The sequence below is a fragment of the Vipera berus genome (assembly GCF_964194415.1).
Source record: "Vipera berus genome assembly, chromosome: 7".
Classification (NCBI taxonomy): Eukaryota; Metazoa; Chordata; class Lepidosauria; order Squamata; family Viperidae; genus Vipera; species Vipera berus.
Genome location: NC_138209.1, coordinates 2,273,541 through 2,291,810, shown reverse-complemented (window position 1 = coordinate 2,291,810; position 18,270 = coordinate 2,273,541).

The window sequence follows — 18,270 nt, the reverse complement described above, 5'->3', positions numbered from 1 at the left end:
CGGACCACCGGCTGGCGTGGGAATCCTTCGCGGGGGCCCCCCTCCCCGCCTTTCTTTTCCTCCAAATCCCGCCCCTCCGGCTCCACCTGGTCCTTGGCCAGCCCTGCCTCCGGCCGGGCACATTTGTCCTTTTGCACCGGCCGCTTCGGAGCTCCGAGCGAATCCGGCTGGAAGGCTCCGGAGGAGAGGAGGAGTGCCAGGCTCGGGCGCCGCGTCTCTGCCTGCTCGCCCAGGCTGCGGGCCGCTCCGCGAACCGGGACTCCGACAGAGACGCGCCGGCTGAACTCCGAGCGGGGCTCCGGCAGGTATTTCCTTCCTTCCGCGGTCGGCTGGAGGGGAGGGGAGGGGAGGGGGTGGGTGGGTGGGGGGCGTTTGGGGAAAGTTAGAGCTTCCCCGGTTGAATTTCTGCCTTGCGGAAAGCCCGGCCCGGGTATAAAAAGGCGACTCGCCTCTCCTCCGCGGTCGGGGTGGGTGGGAGGGAAGGAAGGAAGGAAGGAAGGAAGGAAGGAAGGAAGAAAGAAAGAAAGAAAGAAAGAAAGAAAGAAAGAAAGAAAGAAAGAAAGAAAGAAAGAAAGAAAGAAAGAAAGAAAGAAAGAAAGAAAGAAAGAAAGAAAGAGCCGGCTCGCGCCTTCTGGCTTGCCCCCTCCCCCGAAGGCTGGTGGCGGAGTTACAGAATCCCAGGGCCGAAAGGGACCTTAGAGGTCTTCTAGTCCGACCCCTGCTCAAGAAAGAAAGCGCCTCCTACCATCCCGGAGAAATGCCTATATGGAGATGCTCAGGTCATCGTTCTCCCAAACTTCCCAGAAGCTTCTTCAGCTCTTTATGGATGGCGGCGGAGGGGGGGGAGGAAGGGAGGAGAAAAGGAAGGAAGGAAGGAAGGAATCGGGAGGGAGAGAGGAAGGAATCAGGAGGGAGAGAGGAAGGAAGGAAGGAAGGAAGGAAGGAAGGAAGGAAGGAAGGAAGGAAGGAAGGAAGGAAGGAAGGAAGGAAGGAAGGAAGGAAGGAATCAGGAGGGAGGGAAAGAGGAAGGAAGGAAGGAAGGAAGGAAGGAAGGAAGGAAGGAAAGAAGGAAGGAATCAGGAGGGAGAGAGGAAGGAAGGAAGGAAGGAAGGAAGGAAGGAAGGAAGGAAGGAAGGAAGGAATCGGGAGGGAGAGAGGAAGGAATCAGGAGGGAGAGAGGAAGGAAGGAAGGAAGGAAGGAAGGAAGGAAGGAAGGAAGGAAGGAATCAGGAGGGAGAGAGGAAGGAAGGAAGGAAGGAAGGAAGGAAGGAAGGAAGGAAGGAAGGAAGGAATCAGGAGGGAGAGAGGAAGAAAGGAAGGAAGGAATCAGGAGGGAGAGAGGAAGGAAGGAAGGAAGGAAGGAAGGAAGGAAGGAATCAGGAGGGAGAGAGGAAGGAAGGAAGGAAGGAAGGAAGGAATCAGGAGGGAGAGAGGAAGGAAGGAAGGAAGGAAGGAAGGAAGGAAGGAAGGAAGGAAGGAAGGAAGGAATCAGGAGGGAGAGAGGAAGGAAGGAAGGAAGGAAGGAAGGAAGGAATCAGGAGGGAGAGAGGAAGGAAGGAAGGAAGGAAGGAAGGAAGGAAGGAAGGAAGGAAGGAATCAGGAGGGAGAGAGGAAGGAAGGAAGGAAGGAATCAGGAGGGAGGGAAAGAGGAAGGAAGGAAGGAAGGAAGGAAGGAATCAGGAGGGAGGGAAAGAGGAAGGAAGGAAGGAAGGAAGGAAGGAAGGAAGGAAGGAAGGAATATCCTAAAGGTGCTTTTTCAGGAGGCAATTGGACTTTTATTTTTTTCTTTGAGGATGTTTCCCTTCTCATCCCAGAAGCTTCCTCTGCTCTGACTGGGTGGTGGGGAAGCAAAGGATTTATACTCCTTGCAGACAGCTGGTCATTTGCCTCCTTTTAGAGAGGTGTTGTAACCACCTGGAGGTCGACCAGTGTCCTCTGGGTCACCTGAGTGCTGCAAACGGGTGTGGAGCCATGATCAAATGTCTGCAAGGAGTAGAAATCCCTCCATTCCTCACCATCCGGTCAGGGCTGAAGAAGCCTCTTGAGGATGAGAAGGGAAGCGTCTTCAAAGAAAAACAAAACAGTCCAGTTGCCTTTTGGGGGGGGGGGAAAGCACCTTTGGGATCCCGGACAAATGGGCCACCCCCGATCTGGCTGGTGTTTCCCAGCTGCTGACCTGGGTCAAGGACCCGTGCGAACACGTCCCAGGAAGTGTTGGGCAAGACTATGGAGCTGAAACAAGCAAGAGATTAGCCGTGGTGTGTACGGCTTCTGTGGGTGACTTCACACATGGGCAAAGGATCCCTTTTCTGCATTCAACTGTGATCTACCTGGAAATATCAATCACCAAGTAATTCTGGCAGAGCAAAAAGCCTTTATCAAAGGGGGGGGAGGGTGATGTCCTTTTTCATTTGTTGTTAGCTGCAAAGCCGTGTCCGGCCGCTCTCAACCCCACGGACCACGTTCCTCCAGGCCTTCCTGTCCTCCACCATCTTCTGCAGTCCATTGAGGCTCACGCCTCCTGCTTCAGTGACTCCATCCAGCCACCTCGTTCTCTGTCGTCCCCTTCCTCTCTTGCCCTCAACCTTTCCCAGCATTAGGCTCTTCTCCAGGGAGTCCTTCCTTCTCATTAGGTGGCCAAAGGATTTGAGTTTTAGCTTCAGGATCTGGCCTTCTAAAGAGCAGTCAGGGTGGATCTCCTCTAGGACCGACCGGTTTGATCGCCTTGCAGTCCAAGGGACTCGCAGGAGTCTTCTCCAGCACCAGAGTTCAAAGGCCTCCATTCTTTGGCGCTCGGCCTTTCTTATGGTCCAACTTTCACAGCCACACATTGCAACTGGGAAGACCATAGCCTTGACTATACGCACTTTTGTTGACAGGGTGACGTCTCTGCTCTCCTTTTTAATAGGGCACAGAAATAAACTACGCGTTCATTTGGTGTCAGGAAGCAAGTGATCAAGCCACAAAAGGCATTAATTACAGGGAGTCCTTGACTTATGACCACGAGGGAGCCCAAAATTCCCGTGGCTAGGCGAGAGGCTTGCTCAGTCACTTTTGCCCCCTTTTATGACCTTGCTTGCAGCAGTTGTGAATTGTTGCAGTCGTTAAGCGAGGAACACGGTCGTTAAGTGAATCGGGCTTTCCCCCCCCCCCGCATTGACTTTGCTCGTCAGAAGGTCGCAAAAGGGGAATCCCGTGACCCCTGGGATGCTGCCACTGTCATAAATACGAGTCGATGGCCGAGCGTCCGAATTTTGATCACGTGACCACGGGGCAAAACGGTCGTAAGCCGGTCCTCCTAAGTCGCTTTTTTTTTCAGCGCCGTTGTAACTTTGAAACGGTCTCTAAACGCACGGTTTTAAGTCGAGGACACGTGGGCCTCGAAGTATAGAAAACGTGGCTCCTAGGTTGCATTCCATAAGCGGAAAATTTACGGGTTAGATTATTCTTCCCAAGATGGATCTCCGTCTTCCTTAAAAACGTTCAAAGTTATCCCGGCACTTTCAGAAAAGGCTTGGTATGGTTTAGTGTTGAAATTCTCGCCTATCAAGAAAAATGACCTTGGCTAAAAAAAACACAAAACGAGATGAACCAAAAACAAACAAACAACCCCACCATGTTTTCCTGAAGTCAGAGGCCTAGAAAGATCAGCCGGTTAAAAATACTAATTTCGCCTTTTAAAATGTTAATAGCCGAGGTTCAACTTTGAAGCCCCGGCGGGGGGGGGGGGCTGAGGTTGGGAGCAAAATCCAGGATATTCAAGGATGGTGCGATATTCAGTACCGGCTGTCCTGAACTCACACCAGCTCATTTAGCGACCGTCCAAAGTCACGACGGCACTGGAAAAAGTGACGGAGGACCATTTTTCACGCTTGTGGCCCTTGCAAGCATCCGCCTGGTCACGCGATCCAAATTCAGACGCTGGGAAACCGACTCGTTTTTATGACGGTTGCAGTCTCCCGGGGCCGTAGGATCCCCTTTCGTGATCTTCTGAGGAGCAAAGTCAATGGGGTGGGGGGAAAAACCGGCTTCGCTTAACGACCGGGTTTCTAACTTAACAACTGCAGGGTTTGACTTAGTGACGGTGGCAAGAATGGTCTTAAAATGGGGGCAAAAGTCCCTGAACAAACGTTTCGCTTAGCAACAAGAGCCCCATTGTGGTCGTAAGTCAAGGACCGGCAAGAACTAAGAAAAGTCTAGATCAGAAGTCCTCAACCTTTTGGGCATCACCAGCGACCGGTTCCGTGGAGAGAGGTTTTTCCGTGGACCGGAGGGCACGTGGTTTTGTCTGCTGCCTGCATCCCGCGGATGGGGCTTTGCTTGTTTGTGCGGACCGGTTGCCGGCATGCCACGGCCCGGTACCGGTCCACGGACCGGGGTTTGGGGACCCCTGCTTCAGAGCTCCTCGTGAGCCAGCCTGCTTGTTTTCCACTCCTGGGTGATGAAAACAGAAAAGGAGAAATTTTCACGCAGAAGCTTCAAGGTGTTTTTCTCGCTGTGAAAGCTCAGATATTGGATTTGCGTCTCAGAGCCTTGTGCCAGCCAGCCAGCCAGTCAAGGTCGGGTCTTGCAGACTCCTGAGCATAGCAGGGCCATAAAGTCCTGCTGCCAAGTTGTGATCAAAAACTGTGGGGTTGTCACTGTGTCGTTGGTTTGGGAGATACTACACGGATCCTACCTAGCCTTGGGCACTTTCGAGTAGGACCAGCTTTTATTCCCTTTGCCATCCATCTGGCAAACCCGCAAGGTTCGTTTTCCTTCCCATGTGTGTATAGGTACATCTGAACTAAACTGTGTTGTTTCTCTGGGCATGTATGTGGGTATATATGCATTATTTTATTTTATTTTGGCACGTTCAGGCAGTGTAAATTGGAGGTGGTTATACTCTTTCAGAGGGACGCGGTGGCTCAGTGGGTTAGGACGCCGAGCTTGTCGATCGGAAGGTCGGCAGTTTGGCGGGTCGAATCCCGAGTGCCGCGTAGCAGAGTGAGCGCCTGTCCCTCGTCCCAGCTTCTGCCAACCTAGCAGTTCGAAAGCACGTAAAAATGCAAGTAGAAAAATAGGGACCGCTACAGTGGGAAGGTAAAAGCGTTCCGTGCGCCTTTGGCGTCCAGTCATGCCGACCACATGACCACGGAGACGTCCTCGGACAAGCGCCGGCTCTTCGGCTTTGAAACGGAGATGAACACCGGCCCCTAGAGTCGGAAATGACTAGCACGCGTGTGCGGGGGAACCTTTACCTTTACCTTTACCTTATACTCTTTGAGAGCGGTATGCAATGAAATCTCATTTTGATGCCTGCCGTTTAATCCCAAAGGCGCTTTTTCGAAAGGCAACTGGACTGCCTTGGTTTTTCCTTGAAGACCTTTTGCTTCTCATCCGAGGAGCTTCTTCAGTTCTGGCTGGAGGATGGAAGGATTTATATTTCTTGCAGTCATCTGCTCATTAGTACTCTCTCTGAGAGCCGTTGAGGCCACCTGCAGATTTGTCTGTGTCCCCTGGGTCACCTGAGTGGTGCAAATGGGTGGGGAGCCGCCTTGGAACTGCTGAAAGAGCTGTGTTGTAGAGTGGTGACAGAGGATGTCATGTGTGTCTCCCCCCCCCCATTGAGAGAGGACTGCTCAAATTTTAACCTAGATGGCCTCTTGGACCCCACTTTCAAACCAGCAGTCCTTTTGGTCCAAAATGTGGACTTTGCTGCCTTGCAAAGAGTGGCCTTCAATGGGGTCGTACAATGGGGCAAAACTCACTTAACAGCTCTCGCTTAGCAATGGAAATTTGGGACTGGGCTGTGGTCGTAAATCAAGGACTATCTTTGTCGTCCTTTGGATGATCAGATCAGAGGGGCAAATCCACTCATCTTAACATTGCTGAGGATCGCTGGATGGCGGGGAAATTCTGGGAGTTGAAGTCCGCCTTCTCTTAACATCCCAACCATTGTGGGAAGTCAGCCCCCCCTCCCCCCCAGAAGGAACTATTAAAAAGGGCAGGAAAATACATTTCCTAAAAAGAAGTTAAAGAGGCAGACAAGCATGCCCAGGTTTTCTTAATAGCCCCAAGTCTCCCTCCCCCAAGCAGAAACCAACTCTATAGAAATGCAGAGGTGATAATCTTGTCAAAAGGAGGAGGAGGAGGATGACTGGGGTCCCTTGGTGCTCTCTGAGCTGGGTGGTTTTCTTGCAGACGTTTCATGACCCAACTAGGTAACATCATCAGTGCTAGAAGGGAGGAGGAGGAGGAGGAGGAGGAGGAGGAGGAGGAGGAGGAGGAGGAGGAGGAAGACTGTGGGGTCCTTGGTACTCTCTGAGCTGGGTGGTTTCCTTGCAGACATTTCATGACCCAACTAGGTAACATCGTCAGTGCTAGAAGGGAGGAGGAGGAGGAGGAGGAGGAGGAGGAGGAGGACAACGACTATGGGGTCTTTGGTGCTCTCTGAGCTGGGTGGTTTTCTTGCAGACGTTTCATGACCCAACTAGGGAACATCATCAGTGCTAGAAGGGAGGAGGAGGAGGAGGAGGAGGAGGAGGAGGAGGAGGAGGAGGAGGAGGATGACTGTGGGGTCCTTAGTGCTCTCTGAGCTGGGTGGTTTTCTTGCAGACATTTCATGACCCAACTAGGTAACATCATCAGTGCTAGAAGGGAGGAGGAGGAGGAGGAGGAGGAGGAGGAGGAGGAGGAGGAGGAGGAGGAGGAGGAGGAGGAAGACTGTGGGGTCCTTGGTACTCTCTGAGCTGGGCGGTTTCCTTGCAGACGTTTCATGACCCAACTAGGTAACATCATCAGTGCTAGAAGGGAGGAGGAGGAGGAGGAGGAGGAGGAGGAGGAGGAGGAGGAGGAGGAGGAGGAAGACTGTGGGGTCCTTGGTACTCTCTGAGCTGGGCGGTTTCCTTGCAGACGTTTCATGACCCAACTAGGTAACATCATCAGTGCTAGAAGGGAGTGGGGTCTGCAGGGAGGTGGAGGAGGAGGGGGAGGAGGAGGAAGGCTGTTCCCCTTGTATTTGGTGTGTTCCAGGGCCTGGAGTGGCTTTGCAAACTGGTTGTAAGGTTCCACACTTAGCCTCACCATTGCCCCAGCGTTACTCAGGAATTTTAAAGAGCCAAAAGAAACTCCTGAGCCGAGGTTTCAGCGAGCAAGCAACTTTTATTTTGATCAAAATAAGAGTTGGGTGACCCCCCCCCCCCCATCTCCCTTCTTCGTGGCTGGTAGAGAGATGAAGGCAACAACCAGGAAAGGTGTCATCCACCTTTTAATCCCATTTAATCCCATTGTATACTGTGGGTAGTCAGCTCCCCCGGAGAAGGAACTATTAAAAAGGGCAGGAAAATACATTTCCTAAAAAAAAGTTAAAGAGGCAGACAAGCATGCCCAGGTTTTCTTAATAGCCCCAAGTCTCCCTCCCCCAAGCAGAAACCAACTCTATAGAAATGCAGAGGTGATAATCTTGTCAGGAAACTCGGATTAGGAAGGAAGATCTCCAGAGTCAACATCAGCCCCAGCCCCAGGGACGCAGGGGACATAATAGGACAGGGGTCTTCAAACTTGGCCCTTTTATGACTTGTGAACTTCAACTCCCAGAATTCCTCAACCAGGCACGCTGGCTGAGGAATTCTGGGAGTTGAAGTCCACAAGTCACAAAAGGGCCAGGTTTGAAGACCCCTGTAATAGGACATACCCACAACCAGCAAGAATCCTAGAGGGGCACACCTAGGCTCAGGACAGAATACCTGACAAAGGAAATACAAAGCTTGAAACAGGAAATAACTCCAGACAATAGAGTCCAGGGGGTATTAAAACCCACTACCCACATGTGCTCGGCCCTTCTTTTTCTGTGGGGATCCATCTTTCTGTCTGGCTTTCCTCTGCAACAAACTACAACCTTCTTCCCAAAGCAGTTGCCATGTTTATTCCCCACTTGGAGGAACCACGATGGAGACTTTTCTTCCTTACACCATTGACCTGGCCACTTCCACACAACCATAGCCACAAGCCAAATCAACGAGTGTAGGCAGATGAGTTAGGTTCACCCCAGGAAGGGAGAGTAATTTATCGATCTGGGCAAAAGTGAGAAGTTTCCTATTTGTATGTAAAAAAAAAATGGGCCTCTGCTTGAGAGAGTATTGCTGTGTTCATCCAAGCTGGCCCACTTTTTTCGACCAACCTGGGTTGTAGCGATGCATTCAAGGTTGAAAAATGCTCTAGGCAGGGAATCCTTGATTTACAACAGTTGGTTTAGTGACCTTTCAAACTTACATTGGCATTGAAACCACTGACTTACGAGCGTTTTTTTCACACGATGGTTGCAGCCTCTCTGGGGTCAGGTGATCAAAATCCAGACGCTTGGCAACTGACTCGTACTTATGACGGTCACAGCCTCCCAGGAGTCACGTGATCTGTTCACTTAATAAATGTCTCACTTAACCACATTGGGATTGCAAGTCGAGGACGACCTGCAATTGATTCTTTAATGTAAATTTAATGTAAATAATAATAATAATAATAATAATAATAATAATAATAATAATAATAATAATAATAATAATAATAATAATAATAATATAAAGTTGGAAGGGACCTTGGAGGTCATCTAGTCGAACCCCCTGCTCAGGCAGGAAACCCTATACCATTTCAGGCAAATGGCAATTAAAAGAATTAAAATTAAAAGAATTCTATTTTTCTTTCAGTTATACTGTACTCAAGCTTTGGATTAGAAGTGATATATATCGGTAGTCCTCAACTTACGGCCACAATCGGGGCCAAAATTGCCATTGCTAAGTGAGATATTTGTCAAGTGAAGTTTGCCCCATTTTACGACCTTAATGGTCACTGTTGTAAAGTGGATCACTGCAGGTGTTAAATTAGTAACAAGGGTTGTTAAGTAAAACTGGCTGCCCCCCATTGGCTTTGCTTGTCAGAAGGTCGCAAAAGGGGATCACGTGACCCCGGGACACTGCGACCGTCGTAAATATGAAGCAGTTGCCAAGCGTCTGAATTTTGATTATGTGACCCCGCGGAGGCGGCAACGGTCATAACTTGTATCTTTTTACCCCCGGTGCTGTTGTGACTTTGAACGGTCGCTAATTAAATGGCTGTACGTCGAGGACCATCTGTTTGTCTCTCTATAAATAGGAGATATTACTTTGAAATGGATCACAAGGTTGATCTGTTCCCAAGCATCTGTTATTTGGTCCGGGGATAAAGCTTTTTTTGCAAAGATCTCTAGACTCAGTTGCGTAACTCAACACCAGGCTAAGAACCCCCAGCATTCCTAGGCAGCAAGACCCCCCACCCCCCACCCTTAGAGAAACACCCCAACCATAAAAATTCTGCTCTTCTATCTTTTATTGCCTTTCGGTTCTTACGCTTATTGCCCCTCCCCTTTCTCACATTAGGCGTTAACAGGAATCTGCAATTAGCTCGTTTTCTGTTTGTCTCCATCCCAGGGAAATGGTGCTATTGTTCTGACAGTTTGCAGTTCAGCTCCTCGTTGGTGTTTGTTTGCTTGAGATTGTTATTCTCTCTCTTTCTCTCTCTCTCTCTTCCCTCCTTCCCTCTCTCTCTCTTTCTTTCTCTCTGTCTCCTGTTCCCTCCTTCCCTCCCTCCCTCTTTCTCTCCCTCTCTCTATTTCTCTTTCTTTCTCTCTCTCTTTCCTCTTCCCTCCCTCTCCCCCTCTCTTTCTCTGTCTCCTCTTCCCTCCTTCCCTCCCTCTCCCCCTCTTTCTGTCTCCTCCCTCTCCCCCTTTCTCTTTCTGTCTCCTCCCTCCCTCCCTCTCTCTCTCTCCCTCTTTCTCTCTGTCTCCTTCCCTCCCTCCCCCTTTCTCTTTGTCTCCTCCTCCCTCCCTCCCTCTCTCTCTCCCTTTCTCTCTGTCTCCTTTCCTCCTTCCCTCCCTTTCCGTTTCTCTTTCTGTCTCCTCCCTCCCTCTCTCTCTCTCTCCCTCTTTGTCTCCTTCCCTCCCTCTCCCCCTTTCTCTTTGTCTCCTCCCTCCCTCTCTCCCTCTTTCTCTCTGTCTCCTTCCCTCCTTCCCTCCCTCCCCCTTTCTCTTTGTCTCCTCCTCCCTCCCTCTCTCTCTCCCTTTCTCTCTGTCTCCTTCCCTCCTTCCCTCCCTCTCCCCGTTTCTCTTTCTGTCTCCTCCCTCTCTCTCTCTCTCCCTCTTTGTCTCCTTCCCTCCTTCCCTCCCTCCCCCTTTCTCTTTGTCTCCTCCTCCCTCCCTCTCTCTCTCCCTCTTTGTCTCCTTCCCTCCTTCCCTCCCTCTCCCCGTTTCTCTTTCTGTCTCCTCCCTCTCTCTCTCTCTCCCTCTTTGTCTCCTTCCCTCCTTCCCTCCCTCCCCCTTTCTCTTTGTCTCCTCCTCCCTCCCTCTCTCTCTCCCTTTCTCTCTGTCTCCTTCCCTCCTTCCCTCCCTCTCCCCGTTTCTCTTTCTGTCTCCTCCCTCTCTCTCTCTCTCCCTCTTTGCCTCCTTCCCTCCTTCCCTCCCTCTCCCCCTTTCTCTTTGTCTCCTCCCTCCCTCCCTCTCTCTCTCCCTTTCTCTCTGTCTCCTTCCCTCCTTCCCTCCCTCCCCCTTTCTCTTTGTCTCCTCCTCCCTCCCTCTCTCTCTCCCTTTCTCTCTGTCTCCTTCCCTCCTTCCCTCCCTCCCCCTTTCTCTTTGTCTCCTCCTCCCTCCCTCTCTCTCTCCCTTTCTCTCTGTCTCCTTCCCTCCTTCCCTCCCTCCCCCTTTCTCTTTGTCTCCTCCTCCCTCCCTCTCTCTCCCTTTCTCTCTGTCTCCTTCCCTCCTTCCCTCCCTCTCCCCGTTTCTCTTTCTGTCTCCTCCCTCCCTCTCTCTCTCTCTCCCTCTTTCTCTCTCTCTGTCTCCTTCCCTCCTTCCCTCCCTCTCCCCCTTTCTCTTTGTCTCCTCCCTCCCTCCCTCCCTCCCTCTCTCTCTCCCTCTTTCTCTCTCTCTGTCTCCTTCCCTCCCTCTCCCCCGCTTTCTCACTCCCTCTCTTTCTCTTTCTCTCTCTCTCTGTCTCCCTCTCCTCCTCCTCCTTCTCCTTCTTCTCCCTCTTTCTCTTTCTCTTTCTCTTTCTCTCTCTGATAAGCTAATTGCGTCCAGGCTGAGAAAAACATCCTGTCCTAAATATTTAGCTTATCGGGTCTCTCTGTGGTAGGTAACGCCAAGGGTCTTGACCAAGAGAATGGGAAGAATTTGGAAGCCGTGAAGGAACGAGGAATTAGTTTTGTGTTTTAACCCACCATTTCCCGACAGTTAGAACAATTAACCACTGGAACAGCTTCCCTCCAGAAGGTGTGGGTGCTCCATCACTGGAGGTCTTCACGAAGAGGCCGTTTGTCTGGAGCAGGGGGTTGGACTAGATGACCTCCAAGGTCCTTTGCAAGTCTTTTATTCTGTTCTCTCTTGGTTTTGACTGTCTTCTGTGTTTTCCGGCAGGAGAGAATCTCAGCCCGAGGTGGGACCCGAGTCCGCTTTTGCCATGAAAAAAGTCAGCTTCCTTTTGGCAGAGATACACGATTTTACTTCGGAGGAGGCCCAGCAGCTGCTTCACAACAAATTTGTGGTTGTGATCGGAGACTCGAGTAAGTATTGCTACGAACTGGGGGCTGAAAAGGATATCGCCCAAGGTTGGGTGTAGTCCTCGCCTTACAACCGTCCGTTTAATGACCGTTCAAAATTAGAACGGAACTGAAAAAACGGACATAGGACCTGATTTCATACTTATGACCGTGGCAGCATCCCCATGATTGGGGGGATCAAGATTCAGACGCTTGGCAACTGACTCGCATTTATGACAGTCGCAGTGTGACAGGGGTCACCTGATCCCCTTTTTTTGACCTTCTGACGAGCAAAGTCAATGGGGGAAGCCAGATTCGCTTAACGACTGCGTTGCAAGTCAAACGACTGCAGGGATTCTCTTAACAACTGTGGCAAGGAAGGTCATAAAATGGGACAAAACTCACTGAAGAAATGTCTCCCTTAGCAAACAGAAATTTGGGGCTCGATTGTCGTCGTAAGTTGAGCACTCCCTGCATTTATGACAGTCGCAGCATCCCCGGGGGTCACGTGATCCCCTTTGGCGACCTTCTGACATACCAGATTCACTTAACAACCCTGTTACTAACTTTTACAACTGCGGCAATTCACTTAATGACGGTGGCAAGCAAGGCCACAAAGTGGGGCCAAAGTCACTCAACCTCCTGTCTCATTCGAAAATGAAATTTGGGGCTGTGCAAAAAAAGGTCACAAGTCCCTTTTTTCCCCCAGTGCCGTCGTAACTTTGAACGGTCGCTAAATGAACTGTCGTAAGTCGAGGACTACCCGTGTAGGCTCAAGCAATCAGTCTGAGTTGCAAGGTTGTAAAATGGGGCAAAACCCGCTTAACAGCTGCCTCAGTTAATACAACAGAAATGTGGGGCTCAATTTGTGGTTGTACGTCGAGGACTACCCATAGTTTTATATCAATATATTTTACATTTATAATTATAGCAAACAAGATAGTCTGGCCCATCGCTACATCCTGAGGTAAATTGTCAGGTAAATCGCAGAACAGCCTGCAGAGCACGCAGAATTTTTTAAAAAGGCGGGAAAAAAGGGAACCTCCCCCTTATCGCCCAGCAACCAATCACAATGTAGATTCCCTCATGCAAGAGCCCACACTCTCCCATCAATCAACTATAACTGTGTCTTCTGGCCTATTATATTCTTTATTGTTCCGGCTATTACATTAAATATCTTAATAGTTTTTCACACTTACGACCGTTGCAGCGTCCCCAGGGTCACGTGATCATAATTCAGACCCTTGGCAACTGACTCGTATTTACGATGGTCGCAGTGTCCCAGGGTGTCATGTGATCACCATCTCTAACCTCCCTAGCTGGCTTCCGACAAGCCAAGTCAGTGGGGAGAATTTGGATTTGTTTAATGACCGTGTGATGGACTTAAGAACTGCAGGGATGTGCTTAACAGCGGTGGCCAAACATGTCGTAAAATAGGGCTCAACTCACTTTAAATCTCTCTTGCTTTGCGAGGGAAAAGTTGGGCTTCACTGCGGTTCTAAAGTGAGGTTTAACTGTATGGAAATTCCTCGATTTATCACCACAATTTCTGTTGCTAAACAAGACAGTTGCTAAGTGAATTTTGCGACCTTTTACGACCTTTCTCCATAGTCGTTAAGTAGATCCCTGGTGCTGTTAAGTTAGCAACACAGTTGTTGAGTGAATCTGGCTTCCCAACCGAGGTCGCAAAAGGGGATCACGTGACCTCAGGGCACAGCAACCGTCATACGTACATGCCAGTTGCCGAGCATCTGAATTTTGATCACATGACCACGAGGATGCTGCAATGGCTGTTTTTCAGTGTGAAAAACGGTCCTAAGTCACTTTCTTCCCATTGTAACTTTGAATGGTCCCTAAACGGAACTGTTGTAAGTCGAGGATGACCCGTACAGGCCATGCAAATCTACTTCAGGAAAAGCAGTTTTCTTTCTCTTTTACTCCAGCGAGCAGATAAAGTCTCCATTTTGGAACAATCCGAGAGTGTGACTTTTTTTTTTTTCCCTGGTCCCTCGGATGCGGTTGTTGAAACGGGGCCAGGCGCAGAGACGGGTCATGCTAACCTGTCCTTCAGCACGACGGACGGACGGACGTCAAAGACCTGCGTTAGCCCCCGGTTGCATTTTGGCAAGGCGAGGAGGCTGCAAAGAATTTTGTGCAAAATAAAGCAGAATTGCCCTAAAGTAGCCATGCAGGGTTTGCTTGGCTTGCAAAAACTGCGACAGCTGCAAGCTGAGAAACGGGAGTCTAAAGCTAAAGGACCTTGAATCCTTCCAAATTTCAGCCGCAGCCCTGCAAAATAAAATGAGATAAAAATGAAATGAAAAGGTACTGTCTCTAATCAAGCGAAGTGAAGAAATAAAATAACAAAGCAACAAAACAAAACTCTACTTGTCTCTACTCCAGTAATGTGAAGTGAAGAAGTAAAAAATAAAATAAAATAAAGAGGTACTGTCTCGTCTCCAATCTAGTAATGTGAAGAAATAAGATAAAATGAAGCGAAATGAAAAGGTACTGCCCCTAATCAAGTAAAGTGAAATAAAGAAATATAATAAACATAAAAAGGTACTGTCTCTAATCAGCAATAAAGCCAAGTGAAGAAATGAAATAAAATAAAATAAAATAAAATAAAATGGTACTGCCTTTAATCAAGTAATGTGAAGAAATAAAATAAAGAGGTATTGTCCCTAATCAAGTAATAGGAAGTGAAGAAATAAAAAATAAAATAAAAATAAAAAGGGACAGTCCCTAATCAAATTAGGTGAAATAAAGAAATAAAATAAAATAAAAATAAAAAGGTACTGTCCCTAATCAAGTGAAGTGAAGAAATAATAAAATAAAAATAAAAAGGTACTGTCTCTAATCAAGTAAAGTGAATTAATAAAAATTAAATGGTACTGCCTTGAATCAAGTAATGTGAAGAAATAAAATAAAATAAAATAAAGAGGTACTGTCCCTAATCAAGTAATATGAAGTGAAGAAATAAAATTGTGGGAACGGCCGGTTTTTTGGCCTCCCAACCTTCAGCTTTCCCAAACGTTTCTTATCGGCCTCCACGTGAATTGCAGGGATGAGCACGCTCTCCTGGTAGCAGAGGATGGTTTGTGGGAGGTTTGGGAAATGCTACAATAGAGCTTTCACATATATCTTTTAGTATCTCGTTTTTGTAATGATCTCATAGGCACCTGAGAAGTTCTCACGACCTATCCAATTATCACTATGTATCCTATTTTTTTTAAGATTGATGGGGTTTATGTAATGTTGTATTTGGTATTCAGAAAAAGGAGGTGAATAAAAGTTCAGCGGGCAGTTGCTCAAGGTTTCTTTGGGAGAGACGAGGCTGCCTGGCTGGTTCAGAGCATCTCTTATCGACCCGGGTCTGAATTCTTTTCTCTACAAAAATAAAAATAAAATAAAAAGGGACAGTCCCTAATCAAGTAAGGTGAAATAAAGAAATAAAATAAAAATAAAAAGGTACTGTCCCTAATCAAGTGAAGTCAAGAAATAAAATAAAAATAAAATAAAAAGGTACTGCCCCTAATCAAGTAAGGGGAAATGAAGAACTAGAATAAAATAAAAATAAAAAGGGACAGTCCCTAATCAAATTAGGTGAAATAAAGAAATAAAATAAAATAAAATAAAAAGGTACTGTCCCTAATCAAGTGAAGAAATAAAATAAAATAAAAATAAAAAGGTACTGTCTCTAATCAAGTAAAGTGAATTAATAAAAATTAAATGGTACTGCCTTTAATCAAGTAATGTGAAGAAATAAAATAAAATAAAGAGGTACTGTCCCTAATCAAGTAATATGAAGTGAAGAAATAAAATTGTGGGAACGGCCAGTTTTTTGGCCTTCAGCTTTCCCAAACGTTTCTTATCAGCCTCCACGTGAATTGCAGGGATGAGCACGCTCTCCTGGTAGCAGAGGATGGTTTGTGGGAGGTTTGGGAAACGCTACGATAGAGCTTTCACATATATCTTTTAGTATCTCGTTTTTGTAATGATCTCATAGGCACCTGAGAAGTTCTCACGACCTATCCAATTATCACTATGTATCCTATTTTTTTTTTTTGAGATTGATGGGGTTTATGTAATGTTGTATTTGGTATTCAGAAAAAGGAGGTGAATAAAAGTTCAGCGGGCAGTTGCTCAAGGTTTCTTGGGGAGAGACGAGGCTGCCTGGCTGGTTCAGAGCATCTCTTATCGACCCGGGTCTGAATTCTTTTCCCTACAAAAATAAAAATAAAATAAAAAGGGACAGTCCCTAATCAAGTAAGGTGAAATAAAGAAATAAAATAAAAATAAAAAGATACTGTCCCTAATCAAGTGAAGTCAAGAAATAAAATAAAAATAAAATAAAAAGGTACTGCCCCTAATCAAGTAAGGGGAAATGAAGAACTAGAATAAAATAAAAATAAAAAGGGACAGTCCCTAATCAAATTAGGTGAAATAAAGAAATAAAATAAAATAAAATAAAAAGGTACTGTCCCTAATCAAGTGAAGAGATAAAATAAAATAAAAATAAAAAGGTACTGTCATCAAGTAAAGTGAATTAATAAAAATTAAATGGTACTGCCTTTAATCAAGTAATGTGAAGAAATAAAATAAAATAAAGAGGTACTGTCCCTAATCAAGTAATATGAAGTGAAGAAATAAAATTGTGGGAACGGCCAGTTTTTTGGCCTTCAGCTTTCCCAAACGTTTCTTATCGGCCTCTACGTGAATTGCAGGGATGAGCACGCTCTCGTGGTAGCAGAGGATGGTTTGTGGGAGGTTTGGGAAACGCTACGATAGAGCTTTCACATATATCTTTTAGTATCTCGTTTTTGTAATGATCTCATAGGCACCTGAGAAGTTCTCACGACCTATCCAATTATCACTATGTATCCTATTTTTTTTTTGAGATTGATGGGGTTTATGTAATGTTGTATTTGGTATTCAGAAAAAGGAGGTGAATAAAAGTTCAGCGGGCAGTTGCTCAAGGTTTTTTTGGGAGAGACGAGGCTGCCTGGCTGGTTCAGAGCATCTCTTATCGACCCGGGTCTGAATTCTTTTCCCTACAAAAATAAAAATAAAATAAAAAGGGACAGTCCCTAATCAAGTAAGGTGAAATAAAGAAATAAAATAAAAATAAAAAGGTACTGTCCCTAATCAAGTGAAGAGATAAAATAAAATAAAAATAAAAAGGTACTGTCATCAAGTAAAGTGAATTAATAAAAATTAAATGGTACTGCCTTTAATCAAGTAATGTGAAGAAATAAAATAAAATAAAGAGGTACTGTCCCTAATCAAGTAATATGAAGTGAAGAAATAAAATTGTGGGAACGGCCAGTTTTTTGGCCTTCAGCTTTCCCAAACGTTTCTTATCGGCCTCTACGTGAATTGCAGGGATGAGCACGCTCTCGTGGTAGCAGAGGATGGTTTGTGGGAGGTTTGGGAAACGCTACGATAGAGCTTTCACATATATCTTTTAGTATCTCGTTTTTGTAATGATCTCATAGGCACCTGAGAAGTTCTCACGACCTATCCAATTATCACTATGTATCCTATTTTTTTTTTTGAGATTGATGGGGTTTATGTAATGTTGTATTTGGTATTCAGAAAAAGGAGGTGAATAAAAGTTCAGCGGGCAGTTGCTCAAGGTTTTTTTGGGAGAGACGAGGCTGCCTGGCTGGTTCAGAGCATCTCTTATCGACCCGGGTCTGAATTCTTTTCCCTACAAAAATAAAAATAAAATAAAAAGGGACAGTCCCTAATCAAGTAAGGTGAAATAAAGAAATAAAATAAAAATAAAAAGATACTGTCCCTAATCAAGTGAAGTCAAGAAATAAAATAAAAATAATAAAATAAAAAGGTACTGCCCCTAATCAAGTAAGGGGAAATGAAGAACTAGAATAAAATAAAAATAAAAAGGCACCGTCGCTGATCAAGTAAAGGGAAGCGAAGAACTACGGAAGAAAAAGAAGAGAAAAGGGCTCTGTCTCTATGGATTTGTGTCTCTTTGCTTGCTTGCTTTGCCCCCCTGCAGACTATCGATCCGTATATAAAGACTTGGTCTATCTCCTGCAGACGGATGAGATGCTGACTGAGGCCCAGCTGAGGAAAAAGGTACCCCGTCTCTTCCCCAGAGCAACCTGCTCTCTAGCTCAGAGCTTGGAAGGGAGGGGTCTCTGGCCTTGGGCCCCTTCCTTGTGACCCAGCTAGTGCTGGAAGGGAGAGGGGTTTGCGGAGAGGAGCAGGAGCAGGAGGAAGCGGAGGAGCAGGAGGAGGAGGGGGAGGAGCAGGAGCAGGAGGAGGAGGAAGCGGAGGAGGAGCAGCAGGAGGAGGAGGAGGGGAGGAGGAGGAGCAGGAAGAGGAGGGGGAGGAGCAGGAGGAGGAAGAGCAGCAGGAGGAGGAGGACTGTGGGGTCCTTGGTTCTGAGTTCCATTGTTTTCTTGCAGATGTTTCATTACCCAAGTAGGTCTCATCATCAGTGCAAGAAGGAGGTAGGATAACACTGATGAGGTGATCCAGTCGAAACGTCTCCAAAAAACCTACCAAGCTCAGAGAACTCCAAGGACCCCATCCTCCTCCTCCTCCTCCTCCTCCCTGCAAACCCTCCCCCCCTTTTGGCACTGATGATGTTACCTAGTTGGGTCATGAAACGTCTGCAAGAAAAACAGCCAAGCTCAGAGAGCCCCAAGGAGCCCACAGTCCTCCTCCTCCTCCTCCTCCTCCTCCTCCTCCTCCTCC